The following is a 26,145-nucleotide window of genomic DNA, read 5'->3' on the forward strand; positions in this document are numbered from 1 at the left end:
CGTGATTCTCACAACATTGTAGGGTAGTTACATGGAGAGATAGTGACTGATCTCCCCCATTTATGCTTTATTTTTCCTGTAAACATACTGAATTAGACTGAAGCATGATGACCTCATGTCAGTCAGTACAACTAAATTCCCAGATGCGGGGTGCCAATGACTTAGTGAAGTTGTACTTGTAGCAGGGTATATGTAGCGGGCTCAATGCATTTTCAGACTCTTAAGTTGTAGAGTCTATAGTTTGGCCTGGATCTTGCTTAGTCTACTGCCATGCCCACTGCAGCCAGGGACTTGGCTGATTCTCTTCATATCCATTGCAGAAGCACATGCTCAATTGATGCTGCTGCGCATGTTAGCCTGAAAGAAAGATGGTTGTATTCATATCTGTACTTGATGACCTTTGGCAAACTTCCAGAAGTCTTTGCGACCCTTTCAGATGCCAAAGTATCTCTCTCTCTCTCTCTCTCTCTCTCTCTCTCTCACACACACACACACTATCTAGAGATATATATTTTCCTATGTATATAAAAGCAAGGTGTCATTCATCATGCTATGTAGTTTGAGTGAACTCTGGTGAGAGGCCACACCTTCTGCAGTATGGGTGTACAGGGAGGGGAGTTGGCTAAGTGTGTGGAAAAGGCAAAGGGGTAGGCAGGTTTGGCAAGCAAAGTGAGCAGGGGCAATAGCCCCTAATCTCTCCCCCCCCTCTCTCTCTCACACACACACCCCTTCCCTATTGTGAAATCCTCAGATTAGTGTGTATGTGTATCTGGCCTTACATTTTGATAACAGACTTTTTAAAAATAAAAACAACAACAACAACACCTGTCTTCAGTTGCCTATAGCCTAAGGCTGACTCTTCTACATGATGAAAGTGCTCAAGAGAAGCTCTTTTGCTATTATCATTTCTTGCAGTCAGTATATGCACACCACTGCATGGTGATATTTAAAATTTCATTAATATGTGTGTGTGTGGAATAGTTGGCAGAGAATGACACCTTGCTATGGCTCACAGAAATGCACACCTGCATTCTAACGCAGCATTGCTTCTCACTGTCGTTGCTGCTCCTGTGAGCATACAGAGAAGGGTGTGTGTCCAGCATGTGGCGAGGAAGCACTGCAGGCAGCCGAAGTCTATGGGCTGTGGCAGAGGAGAAAGAGAATTGTCAGCTGAAATGTCTCACCCATGGGGTTGCAGACAGGAGACCACAAATGGGTGAGTAGACAATAAGAGCTAAACTTCGTTCAGTGCTAAATTTCCAGCTAGAAGGCATAGATTTTGAAAATGTTATTAAGTTTTATTGGCAAATGGCTTAATCAAGTGAACAGTATCATGCATATTGTAGGAAACTAATGACAGTTCCCCTTTAAGAAAACTATTATCAGACATAGTTATGTTTAAAGCTATTAAATTCACCCAAGTAGAGGTGAGAATAATTTTAATGGTGTGTGTAAATTACTCTGGAGGGGTGGAAAAAGCATATTTTGTAATGATTATTGAAGATTGCATGGCACGGCATTATTTCATTATTAAAGAAGTATTAACAATTTATTAGTCTAGAATAAAAGTACCAAGCCGCTTCCGCAGCTGGCTGAAATTGAGGGTTCTGAAATATTGTCTCAGGCAATGTTAGAAACCAATTAAAAGTGTGCATGGGTGGAAGAATATAAATGGTAAGACAGGAGCCGGGGGTTCTTACTTGAGATGAGCAATAGATGAGATGAAGTGTTGAATGAAGAAATGTGTTGTGGGTAATGACTAACAACAATAAGTGGATTTGCCTAGATGTATCCAAGGATGCTTCCTACCCATGTATATCTTTGAGCAACTGCAACTTCCTGCAGGCTGATCTATATTTTTTTATAGCCAGCATGGGTTGGGCCAGCATGCTTCATCCTTAGGCAGCCACAGTAGGCATGGGGTCGCCATGGTAGGGGCATAGGAAGCAAGAAATAACATGGCAACCTTTGTCATTGGGCATGTATCCTGAATCAACCAACCTGATTGCTGATTCATCACTTCATCACTTCATCAGGATCTCCAAATGGTGCACAACAAATATGGGTGACTCTTCCAGGACACTGTTTGGAGAGTTCTATAGCCATTGGCCCCTGTCTGGGCACACGGACCCCTTTACCAGTGACTCCGATACTATGATCCAGAGGAGGGTGGAGTCACTCCCTCCAATTAGACTAAGGATCCAACCCAATGCCTTTTCCCGCCAACAAGTTGTGACAATTCCTGTGAGGTAGGTAAAGCCCCCAAAACTAGCCCAATTAGTTTGAAGGCAAATTCCTCCCTGGCACCGAAAACGGAAACTGAGTCACTCCACAGCAAGGCCATATACATGCAGCACCTGCTTAACTTCAGGTGGGGTGAAATTTATACCAGTTGGGTGGGTGGAATGTCCAAAACTGACTGTGCTGCTTGAAGATGGTGCAGCCAGTTTTTATGCTCAGGAGTTGAAACAGGCTTGACTCAGGTCTGTTCTCAAAGTCCTGCCCCGTAGTCTGGCCCAGATTGGCCAATTCCAAATTCCAAAGTAGGAGAGTCCTGCCACTGCCTCTTGAGGTTGATGATGCTGTTAGCCAGGTACACAGGAAGTTTTTTGCCACCCCCATCACCTTGCCCACTGCCAAGCAGAAGAAACAGCATGGACTTTGAGAGGGCTCCTTGGTAAAATGCCTGTTGGTAGGCCTCCTATGTCAGTGGACTTCCCTGGCAGGATTACCTGGCAACAGGTGGGTGGGTCTGGGTCTGGCTCATTAGACCCCAGTGGGAGAAAGTGAAGTGTCAGCATGTGATGTGCTGGGGTGCTGAGCCTTCGAAGGGTCTCAAGAAGATCATTGGCAGGCTCATATAAAGATAAGTGATAAACTTTGTCCCAAGTCCTCACCAAGTGGTGCTTCTATTCGTATTGCAAATGGAGAGGCATGAAGACAGTGGCATGGGGGCCTTCTTCAATCATGCATTTCCTAGTGGCTTTTCTCCTTACATTTCTATTTGTCTCAGTTCCTGGGTTTTCTATCTTGTGCAACCAGTGGTGCCCACAGAGATCTTCAACAGTTATTTTCATGAGCACAGTAGAACTTTTGTGGAGTTGGTATGTGCATGAGAATTACTTTTTATTACGAAAATCACTTGGTAAGTGTATCATCATGGCTCCAGTTCACACAGTGCTTTTCTGCATGTGATCAGGTGCATAAATGAACCCAGGAAAGACTGGATGTAAAATAACAGCAGCAGCAGCAGCAACAACAACAACAACCAAGAAACAGAATAAGGCCCACGTGAACTGGCCTCTAGATTTTGGCTACTGTCTGAGAGGATCTTATTTGCACTGAAATCTAGTGACAGGCTTTTTTCTGAGTGCTATGTTTGCTTCCATTTTTTAATACACAACACTTAAGGAAATGATATAAACCAGCCTTAACAAGAGAAAAGGGAGCATATATTTGAATTAATAAAACATATTAAATAAAATCTGGTTTAGAATCTGGCATGAAAGAGCTAATTGCCACAGTCCACAATTCTACAATTCTTCTATAGACTTTCAGAGGAATAAAGTAAACACTGTTACTACTGTTGAAAATTGTAAGACAGAAATTTCAGGGAGTTAGTAGCAGTGAATGCAATCATGGTCCCTAAATTATTACTTTAGTCTTACAAGTGGCGTGTACTATTAAGGCAAGGCATGTTGATTTTATGCATTTTTATAAAAATATTTATATACTCCCATCTTATAACATATCAAGGCAGTGTATAGCAATACACGTGTGCAATGAAACAGAAATCACCACTGAAAACAGTACAAATCAAATGAATGGCTAATCAAAAGGTATTCAACAGATGCCTAAAAGTCAGAGTATTCCAAAGCATGTTACCAATAAAACATGTAAGAGGGAAAGGTGGGGAGGGGGGACAGATAAGGGCAGGTAGGGGTTAAAGGTCAAGACAATAGCAGTACCTTGTAGTTCATAGTATTATTCCAAATATCAAGCCTAAAAATATTACCATTGCTGGCTACACATCCGGTTTATACAATGCCTCTAACCTACCAGCAGAAAGCTATTAAAAACAAATTTGCACACATTAAGAAGCTGGAATAATTCAGTAAATGTTATTGGGTGGACCTAGGCTCAGCAAATGAATCATTCAAAACAACAGGTTACTATTTAAAGTTGCACACAGTTATTTTCTTATTTGCGTCCCCCCCCTTTTTTCTTTCTTTTTTCTAAAAAAAGAGCCCCTCTTTTTACTGTAAAAAGCTTAATCTGTTTATTCACTTTTCACTGGACAAAGCGCTGTTTTAATGCTATGCTGCTGTGTTTGGCAGAGTTACAATTACATCATTAGAGCAGCAGTGCTAAGAAGAACATTAAACCCTTTCAGATCCTTAGCTCTTCAGTACCTTTCATGCCAGCAGGCAATATTAATTAAATTCTTTTTTTGAAAAAGCCCAGTATCTGGTTTAAATTGTATTATAAGAAGTACTAGGAAATGTGATTGTAGTCTCAGAAAAGTTCTTGGTTCCGGGACTGAACACAGAACTGAGAAGCTGTGAAGTCCGGAGGGAGATATTCATGGTAATGATGCAACTTGTTTTCTGTACAAGCTGCTAATAACAATTCTTCCTGTACTTTGACCCATGTAAAAGAATGCTACTTTAAATAGCTCTCCTCCTTGAAATCTTTGTATTAGGCTGTACGTTAGGGTAGAATTAGGGATGTGGGTGGTGCTATGGTCTAAACCACTGAGCCTAGGGCTTGCCAATCGGAAGGTCAGCGGTTCGAATCCCCACGACGGGGTGAGCACCCGTTGCTTGGTCCCAGCTCCTGCCAACCTAGCAGTTCAAAAGCACATCAAAGTACAATTAGATAAATAGGTACCACTCCGGCAGGAAGGTATACAGTGTTTCTGTGCAGTGCTCTAGTTTCACCAGCAGCGGCTTAGTCATGCTGGCCACATGACCCGGAAAAACTGTCTGTGGACAAACACCAGCTCCTTCGGCCAGTAAAGCGAGATGAGCGCTGCAACCCCAGAGTCGTTCGCAACTGGACTTAACTGTCAGGGGTCCTTTACCTTTTTTAGGGTAGAATTATGAGGGTAATTATAATTCCCGGATCAATGCTACATCATGTACAACTTGGGATCAGGTTGCCTAATAGAACCAGTTTTGCCCCCTGTAGACCTGCTCAGAATGGGGCACTGCTGAGAGCCCCACATGCCCCAGAGATCCTCTTGGTTTGTACCAGAAACCAGGTTTTTAATGTTGAGGCTCCAGCACTCTGGAGTCAATTACCGGCCGAAAATTAGACGGGCATCTGACATCTTGATGTTTAGGTGGCAGCTGTTGACATTTTTGTTTCAGGAGACTTTCTATGAAGTGCGACCCAGTCATTCATGGAACATTGATTCTACATCAGTACAAATGGCTGTATTCAAATTGTTTTTAATATGTTTTCCTTGTTTTATCACTTGCTGTTTGCCACCCTGGGAGATAGGGCAAAATATTAAAGAAAGAAAGAAAGAAAGAAAGAAAGAAAGAAAGAAAGAAAGAAAGAAAGAAAGTAAGTAAGAAAGAAAGCAATTGTTTTGAGATTCTGTATTTCAGTTTACATTTATCTTGTATATGGCTGTGGTGGCCTCAAGTTCTGAAATGGAAGAAGAAGAAGAAGAGGAGGAGGAGGAGGAGGAGGAGGAGGAGGAGGAGGAGGAAGACGGAAGTAAAGGGCCATTCATTGCAACAAAACACTTTCAAGTCAGTGCATTTCCCAGATACTGCAGAAATGGGTGGGTTGCTTCAGTTCTTGAAATCTCAGCATTCCAGATCAGAAATGATCCCTGCTGTGGAACCTCCATTGCTCAGCTGCCACCACCATGCAATGAGACAATGGTGGAGAGAGAAAGAGCCTTTGTGATTAGGAACACTGCTATATCCAAGTGAATTAATTAATTTATAATTTAAAACTACCAATTTATATAAAAAATCAATAGAATGGCAGTGTACAATTAAATTATAAGAAGCTGTTGCGGGCCGAGGAGCAGTGGAACCATGGGCAGTGGATCCAAGGCATGATACTTGCAATAAACACTAGACACCTAACTGGGATTTAAACAGGTCACAACTTATGAATCACAGACGTTAGTAGGTTTTGACGTAGGCTTTGGCTGTGTACCCTGAATCAACCAACCCACCTGCTGGTTGATTGTTGGGCAGGATTAATCAAGGACTCAGCTAGACTGGTAAAGAAAAAGCGATTTACATGTGTTGTATGCAATATAATGATGTGCCACCAGAAGGCGCTGTGGAGTCCCATTTTTTCCTACTGGATTTCCCTGTTTAAATTTACAGCGCATTTAACTGAAATGCTTCTTTTATGTGTCCAGATCTAGCTCAAGTTTAGGACTAGATGGCAGATAGATGGTATACTGTAGATTGTGGTCATAAACCACAGGTCCAGGGTTCCAAACAAATGTTTTCTTTTCTTTTTAAAAAGTTTCTCAAAATGTACACTAGGGAGTAAAGCTACTTGAATTTAGGACTGGGATGAATTACACATCAGATCACACAATTAGATGCCACAAAAAATGAAGGTGGGTGTCGAATACCTGATCAGGAGATAATCATGCTGCATTATGTATGGCAGTCCCACATTCACTTTTGACGTGGTGACAGGAGGTATTTTGCCTGTCAGGTGAAAGCTTGAGGACGAACAGTCTCTCTGAAATGGAAAACACGATCTGTCACTGCATGGGGTGTGCTTGTAAGAAATACTCCCCCAAGTGAAACTGATAAGAGAAAATCCTCTTTAGATAGTTAAAATGACCACAGGAACTGGGCCATAATGTCTGCTTTTGCTTTCAATTCCTTTACCCCAACAATGGAAAAAATATTTTGGCATTCAAAATCATCATGGGGGAGGCACCATAGCACAGCGGTAGAGCAAATGCATTGCAGGCCCAAGAGCTCAGTTTCAAATCCCTCGCATCTCCGGTTAAAAGAGTCTTAAGTATAGAATCATAGAATCATATGCAATGCAGGAATCTCAGCTAAAGCATCCATGACAATAGCAGGTAATGGGAAGGCACTCTCTGTTCCCGAGACTGCCTGTCAGAGAAGATAATACTGGGCTGTTGTTGTTTAGTCGTGTCCGACTTTTTGTTACCCCATGGGCCAGAGGTGCTCCTGTCTTCCACTGCCTCCCGCAGTTTGGTCAAACTCACGCTGGTAGCTTCAAGAACACTGTCCAACCATCTCGTCCTCTGTCGTCCCCTTCTCCTTGTGCCCTCCATCTTTCCCAACATTAGGGTCTTTTCAAGGGAGTCTTCTCTTGTCATGAGGTGGCCAAAGTATTGGAGCCTCAGCTTCAGGATCTGTCCTTCCAGTGAGCACTCAGGGCTGATTTCCTTAAGAATGGAGAGGTTTGATCTTCTTTGCAGTCCATGGGACTCTCAAGAGTCTCCTCCAACACCATAATTCAAAAGCATCAATTTTTCGGCAATCAGCCTTCTTTATGGTCCAGCTCTCACTTCCATACATCACTACTGGGAAAACCATGGCTTTAACTATACGGACCTTTGTTGGCAAGGTAATGTCTCTGCTTTTTAAGATGCTGTCTAGGTTTGTCATTGTTTTTCTCCCAAGAAGCAGGCATATTTTAATTTCGTGACTGCTGTCACCATCTGCAGTCATCATGGAGACCAAGAAAGTAAAATCTCTCACTGCCTCCATTTCTTCCCCTTCTATTTGCCACAGCACGGCAATGATCCATGAAGGGGAATACTGGGCTTGATGGACAAAATAGTCTTTTACCTGATATCAGGCAGTTTTTATCTATTGTTACTCAATCCACATGTGGGAGTTCCTGGAGAAGAGAACTGCAACCATTGTATCCCTTCATTGATTCTTCTGCTGCCACATACCTGGGCCTTAGCCTTGGTTTGGCTTAGTATGTTTTCCTTCCCAGGGCTCATGGTTTGTTTTCTTTAGACAAACCACAAGAACAAACCTTGGCTGCAGATTGTACTTTGTTTGGACTTAAACAAAGTGAATACGGGTTTGGGTCACATGGTAAACAAGACCATAGCTTAGCCTTGGGTAGTGCAGAAGTGGGAAAACCTGGAGAGGACTGCAGTGACAACATGTTCCTCTCCATGTGTTTGTGCTAATCAGTAGTTACAAGTTTAAGTTGTTTTGGAGGAAATAATCTAAATTTAAAGTGCTTTTTAGAGGCATCACTTGCAGAGGGGGGGGGGGAATACTTTGTTTAAAAACTGTTTGGATTTGGATTCAAAGTGCTTTCTCCAAAACAGAGTTGGGTATGTTTAACTTGGAGAAGAGGAAACAGAGGTGAGATGATAGCCATCTTCAAATATCTAAAGGGCTGTCAAATATCTAAAGGGCTTGTTTTTTCTAGCTCTGGGGGGTAGGACCTGAACCAATGGATTCAAATTACAAGAAGGGAGATTTTGACTTAACATTAGGAAGAACTTTCTGACAGTATGAGCTGTTTGACAGTGAAATGGTCTCCCTCGGAAGCTGGTGGACTCTCCTTCCTTGGTGGTTTTTAAGAAGAGGTTAGATGGCCATCTGTCAAGGTTTCTTTAGCTGTTATTCCTGCATTGCTGGGCGTTGGACTAGATGATCCTTCTAACCCCACAATTATATGATACTATGATCATGTTATATCTATTCCATCCAGCGATTGCAATAATGCAATTATTGGCCTGGGCTGCTACTGCTATTGTGATCATTCCCATGCTAGTAATAGAATGTCCCAAGTCTTCCACCCACATGGGCTACCATCACAGACACTTAGGTGAAATCTACACACAAATAAGAACGTTCTGGAAATGCTTTTATTTAACATTGAAGTTTACATTGAATTTTCTATAAGGCTCACCATTGCCATCTAGTGTAACATTGTATATTGCACTTAAAACACACTTAAAACTTTTATTTGCAACTGTAGCTGACCACACATGGGTTGCTATAATCATGATGTAACAGCATCCTATATAGGTAGAAGGCTTTAGATCAGGGGTAGGTCCTGCAGTGTAGCCCCTACAGTGATGCACAGGTGTTGCTGGGCAACAGCTCCTATCAGCCTCTATCAGCAAGCAGGCCAATGGGATGATGTTGTACCACAACACTGGGATGGCACCATGTTGGCTGTCTCTGTTCTCTTATTGTAATAGGAGCAACTCTGCCAGTAAATACATGTATAATACTGTACACACTTTTCTATGTGGACATATCTAATTGTGGCCAAATTGGATATGACAATAATAATGTGTCTAGTTTTCAGATTTTAAAAAGCAGCTGCTTGAACCCTTCCTATTTCCCTGTTACCCAAAACAACAGATTCCTGGTTACTTCACTTTCTAACTCTGGTTGAGCTGCAGTACAGGCTCAGTGTTCCCTGCCTGCTTGCCCTTTTCTTTCCAGACACCAAGGAATGGCTTAAGGCAGGAAACTGCTTTGCCCCCTCTTTCTAGTCTCACTAGCAGTTTTTTCAGCATCCTCCTGCGGAGAACTGCACTCCCAACACCAGCTATGATGCAGCTCACCTGGATGGCACAAGTCAAGGCAGCGTTGAGGTGTGAGTTATTTGGGTGCACTAGTGGACCCAATCCAGCCCTTCTACTGATGTGCCTGACCTTGCTACTACCCTGCACAGTCTCAAGCAGGTAAGAAGCAGCGCTGGTACCTCCAGCTTCCCCTTACTTTCTGCCTTGCTCCTTTTGAGACTCCATTTGCTGTAGCATATATATCCCTCCTTCTCTCTATCTCTCTATCCCACTTTGTGGGCTGTTGTCCTTACCCACCTGCCTTGTACTGATTGTCCCCCAGCCTGCACATCTCCTACAGTGTTTCAAAATCTTGGGAGTGATGTATGGAGAAAGAACCAAGAGGAACATGCAGTGGCAAATGGAACAGGTAGTTGGGCCACACACCCCAAAAAAACATATTGCAAAGCTGCAGGAATGGGATATTCAAACTGCAAAGTTCCACATATAGTAATTCCCATGGAGATCAAGGGAGCTTATGCATTGACTGTGTTTATACATCCTGGGTATATGCAGGATGTATGATTTATGCAGCTGTATGGAACTGAACTCTCTTCATTAAAGAACATTCCACCAGCTCATCGCTCTTTAAAAATACAAGAAGGGAATAGTTTTTGTTTAAAGAACATCCCTATAAATTAGATATAAGACTGGGAAATTAGGGCATTGCTTTTCCAGGGGAACATTTAATAATACTCTACGTGATCCAGATATGGAGGGCTGCATACCTGGGATGAAGATAAAATAGACTCCATGACCATTTATAATCTAGTTTTCAAAATAAATAATTAAATGAAGCGATGGGCCCAAATTTTCAGCATGAGCAACACACAAGCACATTAAAGTTTAAATTCTCCTACAGTGCTCTTTAATGAAGGGGAAGCACAGGAATAAATGCCAAAAATCTGCATATTTTGGCTTTTGCTAGGGTTTTAGGAGGTGGGTCTTTAAAAAAAAATCTTCTATTTAATTCTGTGTAGACCTGTTTTTAATCAGCTCCTGACTATTATTCCCTGTCTCCTCCCCCCACTTTTCCCCCTTGTTCTTTGCCTTACCTTGGCAAAGCAATTAAAAAATGAAATGAAAAGCTTTCCAATATTTATAATTGTTCATCACAAACAGCAGGCTACGAAGCTATTGGGAGGGTATTATGAGTCGTTATGCCTCAGAATTAAACCCGGTACCCAAGAGATGCTCTAACTGTCACAGAGAAAGAAGCGGCCTGCTTAGCAACATCAGCGCCATTTGCACACCCCAGCCGGGTGCTCTGTCTCCCACCGGCTCTCCACAGAAAAGAAAGACTAATTCAAGGTGTCTGCCGTTTTATTCAAGGTCCCCAAAGGTATGAGTGAATGCTAATTATCAGTCCTCATTGCTCGTGGTTCTACTTTGTGCCAAGTCATACTAATGAGGAACAATTCCCCGTTCCTCAGAGCTAACGATCAAAGAGCACAAAGAACATACATATGCATGTATGTGTGTTTGCACTTGTGAGTGGCCATTGCTCCTCTGTAGTGCATATCTGATCTACCTCAACATGGTGCTTGCTCAGCATTAGCTCAACAGGGCTCCCATCAGAGACAAAATGGAGGGGCAACCCCCTATGCAATAAGCGCAACAACCTATTTATTTTTAATGACAGTTAAGGAAATATATCTGAACAGAAAGTCATAAAAAGGATTAAATATTAATACATGCCAGAAGCCTGAGGCCAAAGAAATGGTTGATTCGTTCAAATGCATAAGTGAAAGCTGCACTCCTTTGGCTACAGGCTCGACTGCAGCAGAAGTTATCTTACAAAAAGTCCTTCAAAATGGCCCCTATGATGGGATAATAATAATAATAATAATAATAATAATAATAATAATAATAATAATAAATAAATAAATAAATAAATAAATAAAAATAATATAAAATATTATCTGGCTGGGCTTCCAACAAAATATTATAATACAGTAATGCATTGAACATTAAAAGCTTCTCTAAACAGGGCTGCCTTCAAATGTCTTCTAAAAGTGTGGTAGTAGTTGTTCTGTTTTACATTTGGTGGGAGGGCGTTCCACAGGGCGGGTGCCACTACCGAGAAGGCCCTCTGCCTGGTTCCCTGTAACTTGGCTTCTCGCAGTGAGGGAACCACCAGAAGGCCCTCGGCGCTGGACCTCAGTGTCCGGGTAGAACTATAGGGGTGGAGACGCTCCTTCAGATATACTGGACCGAGGCAGTTTAGGGCTTTAAAGGTCAGCAGCAACACTTTGAGTTGTGCTCGGATATGTACTGGGAGCCAATGTAGGTCTTTCAAGACTGATGTTATGTGGTCTGGGCGGCTGCTCCCAGTCACCAGTCTAGCTGCCGCATTCTGGATTAGTTGTAGTTTCCGGGTCACTTTCAAAGGTAGCCCCACATAGAGAGCATGGCAGTAGTCCAAGCGAGAGATAACCAGAGCATGCACCACTCTGGCGAGGCAGTCCGCAGGCAGATAGGGTCTCAGCCTGTGTACCAGATGGAGCTGGTAAACAGCTGCCCTGGACACAAGGGATAGACAACCCCAGACCCAGGGAAGAAATGTTCTCCCCCAGGCCTCTCTATCTAGCCCTTGTGGTTTGCCCAAAGCCATGTCGCCTCACACCAAACCACAACTGTGGGACTTGGAAACCACTGCCACATGACCCCAGTAAGCGAGGCTTCAGCACAGAGGGTGGGGGCAATGGGGGCAGCATCTTCCCATTTCAACTCTGGGGGTGAAACGGGCTGGGCCACCTCTGGCGTTGTCAATCATAAAAATCACCAGCAGCAGATCCCACGCATTTCCAGGGAGGGAAGACACAAAAAACCCACACAAACTACCCCACATAGAAAGGGCAGGAGTGGCAATTGTCCTTTCCCTTCTGCCTGTCCAACCTAAGCCCAACGGAACCATGCATTCAATGGTTGCTTTCTGTGAGTCTGTGTAGTTCATTCCCTTTCTAGCTTGTAGCAGTGGGGGGAGGGGGGAGAGATGATGGAGAGAGAGGCATGTGAAAATAGATAAATTCATCCATCCATTCTTTTATGTTGAGCTTGGTTCTGACGAGCCTAGACATAGGGATCCATGTTTTGGCCATGATGAGATTTGGCTACTGCAACACAATCTTCATTGGGCTGCCTTTGAAGATGGTTCTTCAGCTGGTTCAGAATGTGGCCACCAGAGTTCTGATGTGGGTGAGGCAGTTGGAACCAGCTGCACTGTTTGCCAGTGCATTTGCAAGCACTGTTTTACCCTTTAAATCCTTAAATATATTTTGGGCCCAAGCTACTTGAAGGACAACTTGCACCTAGCATCAGCCTGTCCATATATTGAGACCAACAGATGAAATTCTCTTTATGTGTCTGTTGTCAAGGTCACTAAGGCTGGCAGCTGCAAGGGAGAAGGCCTTTTCCATTTTGGCTCCAATACCCCCCCCCCCCGCCAGTGGATTTGCAGTGATTTCCCATGCTTCAACTGTTTCAAAAGACCCTAAAGATAGACTTCTTCTGACTTATTCATTATTGGTGTTTTATGGCTAAGACTGGTGTTCATTATTGCTGTGGAAAGTGTTTTAATTGGCTGGATGATACTTTTACTTACGGTTCTCTTAGGTTGTTGTATTGTTGATATTTTAAAATATTTATTATTCAAAGCTGTCTTTGAGAGGAATTGCCCAGAATGACTGCCTAGAAATATATTACATAAATCGAAATTTTTAAAAAGGTGGTTGGCCCCCACAAAGTGCGCCGTGCCTGTTTTACTTCTTGCAACAACTTGAGTAGGGTGCTCACATTGTTGAGTGACCCTACTTGAAATTCTCATCCCATCTTTACTTTGCACCCTTGATTTAACTCTTGCCTCAGAGCTCCCAAACTCTTACATCCCAGGGTCTTTGGACTTCTTCCTAGTAGTCACTTGTACGAGACTTGATCCCAGCCAAATTAAGAATTATCTCTTCCCTTATAAAGCTAGACTGAAAAATGTTTGGTTCTCTGAACCAAACTGAGCAACTGATAATACTATATCATGACAGCTGCTCAGCCAATCCATGTCAGAGGCTTCACTGCCTTTAGCACAAAGCAGATACATGGTGTATTGGAGGCAATCATCTCTTTTAAAGTTTCTTTATGGTGAAAAATTCCTTCAGTACTGGGAAGACGTCCAACCTTGTGAATACCTTTTGAATGCCAGGAAGGAAAATCCTATCATAGATAATGAAGTGATGACAGAAAGCAACAATAGCATACACACAGACACATAGAAGACAAAAAAAAAACTTCAATAGGCTCTCTTTTACTTTAAACTATGGATTAATTTGCCAGCAATTTATACCAAATTGTTCAGGGCTTGTCATACTGCCAGGAAAATCTCTATTAGCTGCTAGCAACTTACCTCAGAAAGCTCCATGTTTCCTCAGAACATGACCACTTCCTCTCAAGCTTCCCAATACTTCCATTTCATTGATCAATTCCTCCCTGCTGGTTAGGACCAGGTCCAGGAGAGGTGATCCCATTGTTGCTTCTTCCATCTTATGAGAAATGAAATTGTAAGCGAGACAATTGAGGGATTGGTTGTACCTTACATTCTTAAACCAAACCATCATTCCTCTTTTTATACTGGGTTATTCTGTAGAGACCAATTTAACATATGTTAAGCTTCTGTACACAATTTTTTTTGGCGGTTTAGCTAATATTATGTAGTCTTCAGGTTATGGGTGCTCAATGGTACCTGTGACGTAACATGATGTCATGATGTCGTGACATCTTGTTGGTGGCACAGCGGTGCTTCCGAGGCCTCGTGGGGTCCTGGAGGTCACATTTGAGAACTTGTGAGACTTCTGATGTGACTTCTGGTTTCTACTGGAAGTTTCATTCAGAGGCTTGGCAGGGCCTCCAACGTCGCTTCTGAGACCTCACAGGGTCTTGGAGGTCATGTCCAAGGCATTGCAAGACCTCTGATGTGACTTCTACTGGAAGTCGCCTTCTGAATCTTTGCAGGGCCTTGGACACCATCTCGGAGGTCACATCAGGGCTCCAACGCGACTTCTGGTAGAAACCAGAAGTCTTGTCGGAGTCCCGTGTTGTGGGTGCCTGGCACCTGGGGCCCCCTACATCTGGTGCCTATGGTGATCTTCAAATAACACTCCACTGTTTGTGTATTAACTGGCTTAACCTTCCCTACAAAAATAACCATGAAGTATGCCACAGGTTGTTAAATGCTTTCTTTTTATTGTGTTCTAAAAGATGTGACCTATCTAACACTATTGAGTTTTCCATTCTCAATAATCAATTTGTAACTTGGAAAATTGTTTTGTCTAGAAGTATGAATAATAACAACAGCAGCAACAATAAATCCATCTGTGGCAATAGCGCTAATGTTTCATGGGTCTGTGTCAAACTGTGTATTGGAAACTTTGGAAAAAAGGCTTTCTGTCAAATGACCTGAAAGCAACGTAATATGGTCAGTGTAACATGTGGAAGTTCATTGATAAATGTTTCTAAAGCAAGTCCCTGTGGGAAGTTGTAATGCCCATGCAAACTTATAGTTAGCTATGGCAAAACCCTAATGATCTGTTTCTTTTCAACCAAATATCCATCATCACTGGCAGAGAAGACAAGTGCCACAGAAATCCTCCCTTTTAAAAAAGTGTATTTCATAATAATGGATATCTGATTGCATCATATGGCCATTGCACTTTCTTTTGAATTTCCCAGTCTCAAACTCGGCAGTAACAAAATTGCCAACTGATATCAGTACTTCAGTGGCTCTTTCTGCTCCTGAACTTTCTTTCAGGATAATCAGGTTTACCACAATTGACCCCTCACAGCCTGAGGTTCCCTACGCCTGGCTTAAAGACTGTTCCGTACTCCAAGCACTAGAAGCATCATAATTGTGCTTGGGGAAATGTGACATTTCTTCCAGATAGTGCATCTGCTGTTATTGTGATTGCCACATAAAATGAAGCTGCACAAGGGTTGTAAGGTGCTGAACATTGTCTGTGTCACCGTTACGTGTTTTTAAATGAAAGAACTATGAAATGTCTGAGTCTTTAAAGCAGAGGCTGGATTAGCCTTATCAGGGATGCTGTAGAAGTTTACTGGATTGGCAGCATGGTAGACTACATGACCTTTGAAGTATCTTCTAAGGCTATGATTCTATGCACTTGTTTATTACTGGTATATATTTATCCTATTTTTTGGCTGTTTGCTTTAAAAATACCGAAAGCACTAGACAGTCTCTCCCCCACCCCCGCTCTCTCTCACACACAAAATATCAAAAATGTTAACATTCATTACCCAACACAACCTTCTGATAAACAATCTAAAACAGTAAACTAAAAATAGTTTTTAATTGAATATTTTCCAGAAGGGCTGATCTCACCCTTTGAAAACACAACCTTTTCTGGAAGTGTGTCCAGATAATTACTCAAAAATTGAAAACCTAAAGTTACTTTAAGGAAATCTAGCTGCATCTTTGTTGCTTTACTTTTGCAGGTCCTCCAGCCTTGAATTGATCCTAACCGGTTGAAGACTGTTTGTTACAATTCCATTCAGCCACAACCGCAACAATATAGGATGTACTTCCTTTTGTGTCCTATATTGAACTTTCTGACTCCTTTTGTTATCTGCCTTTCCATTTTAATTATCTCTCTAGGTGCCTTGTCAAATTAGTGTAAACAAATTACATGCTGTAAATTAAAAAATAATGTAATTACCATATAGCTTCTTATTAGCTGTTAACACATATGCCTTTGGACAGGCTTAACTCAGATGCATTATAACGCTTAAAGTAAGTGACCTGCCAAGAGCTTTAGAGATATCATTTCTTTAAAAAAAATAGAAAAAAGATTGAGGCAACACAATTAATTAAAAGATTACACACTTGAGATGGTTGTTGGATCCAGAGGTTCTATTGTGTTTGAAAAGTCATATACATAAAGAGAGCCACTGAGGCTTGGAGACTCATATTCAAATCTCCACAAGCATGGTGTTCATGGGATGACCTTGGCCCAGTCATATCTCTCAGGCTTAACTACCTCTCAGGGTGGTTCTGATGATAAAATGGCTGGGGGCAACTGGGCACATTGCCTTGAACTCTTTGGAGCATGAGTTGGACAAACATGTAATAAATAAAAGTAAAGTACAGATTCCCCGAATTGAGATCACACTTAGGTGTAATACCACTGAGTGAAAATTGTAGCTTTTTCTCCACAATAACTTTTGGTGGTTCTTTGAAAACCATGTGGCCATGTCCATGAAAAGCACTATTCTACCACCCTAACAGTCATGGATTCCCATACAGAATCCTGTGAACGCTACCTTTGAAGGTGACTCAGAAACTACGACTAATCCACAATGTGGCTGCCAGACTGTTGACTGGGAGCAGCCACCGGGACCATATAACACCAGTCCATTAGCTCCCAGTATGTTTCCGAGCACAATTCAAAGTGTTTGTGCTGACCTTTAAAGCCCTAAACAGCCTTGTCCCTGTATACCTGAACGACCGTATCCCCCCACATTGTTCTGCCCGGACACTGAGGTCCAGCTCTGATGGCCTTCTGGCGGTTCCCTCACTGCAAAAAGTGAGGTTACAGGGAACCAGGCAGAGGGTCTTCTCGGTGGTGGCGCCCGCCCTGTAGAATGTTGCCTTCCCATCAGATGTTGAGGAAATAAACAACTATCTGACTTTTAGATGACATCTGAAGGTAGCCCTGAAGGAAGTTTTTAATGTTTGGTGTCTTACTGCATTTTAATTTGTTGGAAGCTGCCCAGAGCGGCTGGGCAACTCAATCAGGTGGGTGGCATATCAATAAATTGTTGTTGTTTGTTAAGGGTGCAGGGTGGTGTTAAACCTATTCCCTTTGTGGAGCTACAGTTTCCAGAGTGGTTTAACAATCAACATATCATCTCAGGATCTCTGGGAATTGTAACTCTGTGAAAGGAACAGGGGTCTCCTAGCAACCCTAAGCACTTTTGTAACTGGACTTTTGGGGGTAAGCCATGTCTGTTAAAGTAGTGTAATTGTGCTTTAAATGTATGACATGGCTATAGCCTGATTTTAACACAAAAGCAGTTCTATGATGCTAAGGGGTTCTCACTGGTGCATAGTAAACATGTTCTTTACACCAGTGCCTTTTTATGGTTTTGTTTGAGGGGTTCTGTTCAACAAGGAAGGTTATAACAAGAATAGAGGGCTAATAAGCAATTTCATTAGCATGCTGCTATGAGATTTCCTGTGCTCATCAAAAATATATGCTGTCTGTAGTTTTATGATGTTAAACTCACTAAGGTCAGAACATCTCAAAATAAATTGGGCAATATTACAAGGTAAAAAAAAATTCACACTTTGAAAGAAACTTACAGATAAGAAGATTCTAGTGTCACATTGAAACTTTCTAACTGGACGAAGAAAGGGGAATGGACAAAACCATTTTATGCAAAAGTATGGAATAAAAAAACCCTACAAAACATAATTGTTTTTTGTGTGTTTTTGCAATGTCTTTGCATGCACTTTAAATTCCACATAAAGGGACATTTTTAGCTTTGTCAAGCTTCCACATTACTTTGTTCAGAAGGAAGGGTCATGGAAAGACCAATTTGCATTGTATTTTTCTTAGATGAACAACTAAGATATTTAGAAATACATATGTCAAATGTAAATTGTGAATGTGACAAAAATGTGTATTATACAATTGTGGTTCGAGGACCCGACCCCCGCGAAGTGAAATGAAGACACAAGGACAAGTGATATAAGGTTGATGGGCTAGAAAAGGCCACAACTTTATTGATTACAGCAATGAAAAGGTATTGGCTTAGGCATTGGATCGAAACAAGTGGGTTTATTCACCAGTAGGTGGAGCCTGTTGATGCTAATCCAACTATAGGCTCACCCCTGCTGTCACCGAGGGTCGTGCCATGGCCTCCCGCCAAGCAGGCATCGGACAGAATACACGACCGCCAGATTCCTTTAACGGAATACCCCTAAAAATTGAAGGCATAGGCGATGGCCACACCTAGCACTTCGACACACAACACATTATTCCAATGCCTAACCTACCCACCAATACCACAAAAGTTGTGACGATTGCTACGAGGTAGGCGAAAAAACCAAAAAGCCTAATGCCAAATGGAAAAACTCCTACCAGGCCCCCCGGGCAACCAGGGCGACCAACCTAAGGTCCATAGCAAGGCCAATGACCTAAGCCCTAACTAAAAGGGAGTGGAGGGTGGGTGACTTGCGATGGGACGGTGATGAAGAATGAGGCCAGGGAGAGGCTGTCAGGGAGTGATGACTGCCTCTCTCTGTTGAGTGCTTCTGTACGTGAAACCTAAAGGGTGAAAAGACCTTAACACTGCAGTGTTATACATATGTATGTGGGAGTAAGACCCATACTCCTTTTATCGTTTCCCAATACTGTTTCCTGCTTCTAGTGCTGTGTTTTCAGGGAGTTACTGAATCAGTGTTCTGTGACCAGCAGATGACCTAAATTAGTTCTGTTGTGTGAATCTTTAAGTATGAGCCATGCATGCCCTTGATTTGTTTTAATTTTTTCTTTGTGCTAATTCATTGGGACTCATATAAATATGTGCAAGAAGCATTTATGGGATGTTGCAAGCTCTGCCCCTGGCTTTCACGCTCACTCATCCTTAACCCTGCTAGAATTAAGAGATATACATAATAAATGATTCATTATGAGCAATTATCTCTGGAGATTTTTTTTAATCTTATCAAACCATAGACTATGTCAATCATATGCTAATTCTCACATGGAATTACATCTAATAAGCATCCACTTTTAAGTTTGGTAACTCATTTCAATCATATAGTTTTGCGGAGAAAAGGATCTCTGATTCCAGGAAGAAATACAATGATACTTTATTTTAATCCATCCACAACCACATTAGCTGTCAACAGAACAACCCCTGGAGTCTCCAGGATTTCTCATAAACTTTCATCAAGAGCAAATCAATCATTTCTGGGGGAAAATAAGCATCTAGATCCCAGTGGTTGAGTACAAACTTCAAAGAGATGACATGTATTAAATGAGATGTTTGATCATGTGATTCTGTGAACATGTGTTAATACTCATTTCTCATTGAAACAATGCCTTGCAACAAAGGACCCAGAGCAAATATTATTGGAAGAATAGAACACAACATTAATAATATACCCTGTGGTAAACATTAAAAAGCATTGGGGGAAAATACCAAATTGACAAAAATGACACTCTCAAGAAATATTAAAAGGCTAATATTCTGTATCAAGCAAGCAACTTCCATTAAGGTTAATTGGAAATGTGAGGCAAATTGCGTTCATGAAAAGAATACTTTCAGTATAATTAATCTGCTAGGCTATAGTACCGCAGGAAAGGATGGAAGAATTATAATGGATGGCGAGTTTAACATGAGTCAATAATGTGATGCTGTTGCAAAAATGGAAAATGCTATTACAGGATCAATTGATGAACATCTATGATAAGCAATAGCACTGATTTACTGAAGGGAGGTGGAATTTTAAATTAGATTCTAGGGAGAGCTTCCTAGCCATGAGACCATTGGGCCAGTGGAAGAGCATATGGAAAGGTGGGTGGAATTTTATGATCATTTTACCAGGTTGATCTTGATCTAATGATTTGACTTTGCTTAAAATAATGTGGATTAGTGACTCATGCATTATCCTAGTCCTGTAGATGATCCAAAAGTCGTCCAAGCTTCAGATTAATCAGAAAGAGCTTTGCTGGATCAGACCAAAGGTCCATCTAATGCAGCGTCTTTGTTCTCTCAGTGGCCAACCAGCTGCCTCTGGGAAACCTGCAAACATGACTTGAGCACAATAGCACTCTACCTACATGTGAGTGCTATTCCCCCAAAGCTGACGTTCAGAGGAATGCTTTTGCTAATGCACAGCCATCACATTTAGTAACTACTGAGACCCTAATTCTTCATGAATTTATCCAAACCCCTCACAAGCCATCCAAGATTGGTAGAGTATGGAGGGAGGAGAGGAAGGGGAAACATCATTGCACAAATGAAATGCTACTTTCATGATTCTCGATAAAACCCAATAAATAAAATACAAACTTTGTTCTGAGTTGAATCAATAGCACACTTCCCACTGATTTTAAAATATGGGGTTTGGAGTGCCATCTTGTCAAGCATGCAATATAGAATGACTACAGTTATGCGTACTGTAGATTGTACTCTTAGTAACAAAATCCACACAGAACTGTAAATGTAAGCTTTCTAGTGTTCACAACCTTTAAACAACAGCATAGCCATGTTTTCCTTTGCTTCCATCAGCACCTTGTGAAGAACAACCTGAGGTACAAAACTTGCCGGTGCAGAAAATAAGTAAACATAGAACAGAAAATAAGTAAGCTGTGAAACAGCGACAGTTGCAAGTTCCAGCCTCAAGGAAACATTCAGCGGATCAGATCACTTAAACTGATTTTCAGTACAGTTGAGCAGCGATATTGGAATTTCAGCTGAATTTATTCCAGTAAGTTTGTTCACCATTATTTTATTTAGTTTTTTTATCATTTAATGAATTTATACTCTGCTTCCCACTGTATAGCTCAAAGCAGTTTCCAGTAAAAATAAAACTTTATGTGAGGGGGACAGACAAGGCCACAGAGTGACTTGGAAGCTCAGTGAGTACCTGGTCTGATCCGAGATGCCTTCTTAACAGGTTGATCCAACTCAGAAATTTTGTGCAACCACAATCATTGCAAATATAGCTAGAGACCTGCAGTGAAACATCTCCACATTACTTCAGGCAATATGCAAAATACAAAGCACACAGTCATCACTGGTGATCTTTTTGAACCCTTCAATCCAACCCTCCCTTGTGTGCCTTATCTATTTTGTCCCATTGTTCCTATCCTTCGTAAAAGTTGTCCCCTGCTAGGTAAGGTAAATTTGATTCCAGTCAGTAGCTACTTTTTTCTTGCTTCCCCCCTCCCTAATTATTGTCATAAAACAATATTATCCTTGTTCAGTTTTGCCTATGCATACAGAGTTTTCTTTTTGGGGGAAAAACTAATATTGTGAAGGGAAGATAGAATTAGAGGTCAAAAATGAATTATTATTCACCTCCAATGAGCCATTAACGCTTTGGGGAGTTGAATACACCCTATGAGTGACTCTTCAAAGGTGAATAATTGACTAATGGATACAAAGGGGGTTATTAATCTCCACTCCCCAGCTTGGGGCAAAGATTGTGGAGTGTCACAACCAATCATGATGGCTGTTTTGATGGACAGGCCCTTTGTGCACACCTTTTCTTGAAAACCATAGGAATTGATTGGCTTGTGGTGTAAAATGAAGTCCTGGCAGGTCATTTTTTGAATTTTGCCAGAAAATTATAACCTGCATGACAAGGGCAGAGCAGCCCATTTCTAGAATGCTGTTTTTGCCAAATATGAAAAGCAGTTTTTTCATAAAAGCTGTTTTTTTAAAAGATAAAAATAGAGGGGGAAATAAAATTTGATCTTTTTCTGTTGGAAAATGAAAACTGGAAAACGTTGCATGTTTTAACAACAATAAGGATCCCCCCCACTCCTGTCAAATCTTATTTCCTCCTTTTTAAAAGGGAGCCATGATTGCCTCTCTCTTTTTTCTAATGCCACAACAGTATGAGTATGTACAGAAAAAGTTAAAAACTTTAGCCTAAGGGTCTTCACAAAGTTATGAATACATTAAATGGAAGTATTTATGTGAACACTGAGGGCAACAGCACAGCAAACACTGTGTCTGTCCAATCCTCATTCCTTTCAGTGTGACTGTACAAAGCCTAGACAACTTCACATCACTGTGAACTGAGCCTCCTGCTGCAGCACTGACATACTTAAAAGATGAGAGCTTCCATTTCAATCTTGTTTTAAATATGTGCCCTTAAATTACTTGCTCGCTTTTATCTATTTCAACACCTACTATGCATGTGTTTACAAAAGAGATACAAAGGGGAAAAAACAGTTCAAATTCATCAGAAAAGCTTACTTAAAATGCCCGCTGAAGTAATAATAGTAAAAGTTTGCACCTAACACCGGACGCCTAACAATAAAGAGGCCTGCCTGTCCTCAACTGAAAGGGAGTTCCACAGGCTCACAATACTGAATGCATGGCTCATAGACAGAGCTGGCCCACCCATGTGGTGGGATGAGGCAATAGTCTCAAGCAGCACCCCCAAGGGACAACACTCCCATTCCACCACCCAGCTTTGCTGCCGGTCTCCTTGGCCTCTAGGGGCAGAGAGGACCAGTGGCAAAGGTCTGTGGAACGCCTCCCCTTTGCCAGGCCAGTGAGAGGGGAGGCTTTCTGCCATCTAGCTTTGCTGCCGGGCAGGAGGGGGAGCTCTCTCCTCCTCCCACCTGACAGTGGGGCAGGGCTCTGGTGTATCTTCTCAAAGGCAGTGCAATGCCCCATTGCTGTGTGGGATTGCCAGTTGGGGGAGACACTCTGCAACATAGAATTGGAGAGCTGGAAGGGACCACAGGGGGCATATAGACCAACCGCCATGTGTAGAAAGGTCCTCTTTTGCCAGGCTGCAATGCAGCCCACTATATCAATTTAAAAGTAGCACCGGTTACTCTGCCCACTTCTGCCACCACTGGCATACGGGCTCCAGACAGTTGCACCTGTTATGTACTGAAGTTCTCATCCTGGGCCAGCAGGGGGATACTGTAGATAGTTATGCATATAAGGGATCAAAAGTGATGTTCAGTGATTGGATAGCTTTAGAAAATTGTTACTGTTGTGTTGTAATGGAGCTCTATATAAGCAGGCTGACTGAACCCTTCAGTTCAGTTCTGTTCTGGCCTCTGAATAAACAAGAGCTGTTTGAAGAATCGCTGTGTCATCTGATATGTTCACCCATAACTTAACAGCACCCATGACAGAATGCAGCCCTCAGGCTGAAAAAAGGTTCCTTACCACCACTGGTGCACAACTTTCTTAACCATTACTAGACTTCTCAGAGGCGATGCTTAAAAAGTCTCTTGAAGTTATGTTACTTTTCTTGCTTTTTTTATTTTTTTAGTGCCAATAGCTGTAATGTGGCAGATTTTTGTCAGGATTATGGCATGTGGGAGAAGAAGGGGTTGCTTATTTATTATGTATACTGTTTAATATGCAGAATTCCAATGGGGATTTTTTTTTGTACATAAAAGATACTAAAACCAATATAACTATCATCTATCTATCTCACGGAAGACACAAAAAATGTACAGAAATATATCAATGAAACAGCAGTAGAACAAGCAGTACAATAAACCCTTATGAGCCAGGAAACGCCTACAGAAAAAGATAAAGTCTTCAGGAGACATTTAATGATGACTACTGTTTCTACCTCATGAACTACACCCAGGAGGAGTGCTGCCGTGGTGGCTCAGGCACCTGCAGGCTCTGCGCTGATCAAAAAAACAACACAGGCCTGCGTGTCGTAGTCCTGTGCTGCCAGCCATGGCAGAGCTCAGGGGAGGGAGAAGCCAGCCAACCAGCAGAGTCTCAGGGGGGTAGTTGCCTGTAGGCAGAGTCTATATACAAGGTGCAGTCCAGTTCTAATGTCAGGAGTATCTCAGTTCATGTAGTCAGACTATAGGGGTGGGGGTCAAGAAAGCCAAGGATCCAAGGTCACAAGAAGCAAGAAGCAGCAAGGTCTGGTCAGGAACGACAAATATTGTTTCCAGCAACTGACTGAGGCCAGAAACCCTGCTTAAGAAAGCTGGAGCCAGCTAGTTCTCATCAGGAGCAAGAAGGCTGATGAGCAGCAGGTGGAGTCCCTTCGCTTTCTGCTCCTTCAGGCTGCTGCTCATCAGGTGAAGCAGACTGCTGGCCCTTGACACTGCGGGGCACCAGGGAGGAATGGAGCTCAGGCACTGAGATTCTGGCGCGTCCTGTCCCATCCTGCCTCTCCCCGCCTCCCGTGTGTGGTGCCCACACTGCCCCGGGCACCCAAGCAGCTAGCTACGCCACTGTTCGGGCAAGAGTCTTTCCCATTCCTATGTGCAGATGATGGGGACCGAATCTGTGAGCTTTTGCATGCAAACAGTTTGCTCCACTATTGAGCCATGGCCCTCAGGGATCTTGAAGTTAGGGAATCATATAATTGTCCAGTAAAATATCTGACATACTTTCTCAGCATATCTGGCTAGTGTGCACCTTCCCCCTCCTTCCCACACTTGCATTAGTTGTGATCCTGGCCTTTGCGGTGAGATTCACTTACAGCCAAAAGCGCAAGAGCATAACCTGCTCAGGCTGAGATATAAATGATGTTTCTCTTGTCTACTAGTGGAGAACAAGTAATTTACAAAAGCCAAATGGCTATCAGATGCTTCCATTAAGATTATACAACCTTACTAATTGTGCTCAAATGCTGTCCATTATGAAAGTACAGGTTCATATTGATCTGCACAGGACATGGAAATGTTGCTCAGGTGAAAATGGGGGCCCTTGGCTGAAAAAGGTTTCTTAACCCTGATATACAGTTCTCCATATTTTCCAGGTTTGTTGATCGCTGACATTGAAGACAGGTGCCAGGATTTAGCTCCAGCAAGCACAAATGAAGCCACTGCCATTGCACCAAAATAGCAAGCTGATCACCAATGTCATGGTTTTGATTAGAACATTATTTTCAATTAGACCACCCTCTGCTGCCCCAGTGTGGGATCTTATGGGAGAAAGAGGTGAGGATTAATTCATCCAAATGGAGGGCTTATCCACATTTTAAGGCATGATCTGCTCTTTAAAGCTCTGTGTCTGAGCTCCCTTTTTCTTGCTTCGGAGCTTTCCCTGCGAAAACCACTCTTTAAAGCTCAGTCGGAGCAAATGGCTAGGACTTTCTTTCAGCTGGAACTCGCTGGAACTCAGTTCCGGCAACTCTCTGGTGGGTTCAGTTTCCATTATAAGAAAATAAGGGAGGTGTTCATAGTGAGTTCTGGTACCTCTTTTTCTAGAAAAACAGCACTACAAATAGCAATCCTTTTAAAACCCAAATTGATGTTTGCTCCGGTTGAGAGCTAAAGAGTGGGTTTTTGCAGAGAAAATTCTGGAGCAAAAAACCTCTGTAACGCTTGAACATGGAGCTTTTAAGCACGAACCTGTGCCTGGAAAGAGCGACAGAAAGGTAAATAAGCCTGGCTGTACTTTCATTTTCTTTTATAACATTAAACCAGAGGCTGGTTGTTATATATCACAGCCCCATCCCTTTTTGAAGTCCATTCAAAGCTTTTCCATGTTGCTGTTGGATGACACATCTTTTATCTCTCTACCCTGGTACCATAATTAGTGCAACACCTTCGACAAAGTCACTTGTTTTTCCAACCTCTTTAGTTTATACTGTAAAGTGCAGATGAAACATGTTTTTCTACCACTGGGAGCCATTTAGTTTTAAGATCCATGTGAATTAGCACTTACTTATTTCTCCTTGTTGGGTTCCCCCCGCCCCCAATCTCTTGTTTTGAAAAGCAATTGCATTAACTGATGGCACCAACACCTACTGCACCATGTGGAAGAGTATTGTTAATGTATTTTCACAGGCATATTCCACTTGACTGTCAGGAAGGTGGGTA

The 26,145-nt window shown here is 42.2% G+C and overlaps 1 long non-coding RNA gene across 1 annotated transcript in view; it reads right to left on the reverse strand.

The window, feature by feature from the left end:
* Positions 1-6,619: 6,619 nt before the first annotated feature.
* The window catches only part of LOC310761645, a 63,587-nt gene continuing 44,061 nt past the window's right edge, over positions 6,620-26,145 (reverse strand). The window contains exons 3-4 of the long non-coding RNA XR_014547625.1: positions 13,971-14,106; positions 6,620-6,726 (exon numbers count right to left, since the gene is read on the reverse strand). This is a non-coding gene — a long non-coding RNA (uncharacterized lncRNA). The remainder of the gene's footprint in view (positions 6,727-13,970; positions 14,107-26,145) is intronic.

Source organism: Podarcis filfolensis, assembly GCF_964270895.1.
Source record: "Podarcis filfolensis genome assembly, chromosome: 4".
NCBI classification, from domain to species: Eukaryota; Metazoa; Chordata; class Lepidosauria; order Squamata; family Lacertidae; genus Podarcis; species Podarcis filfolensis.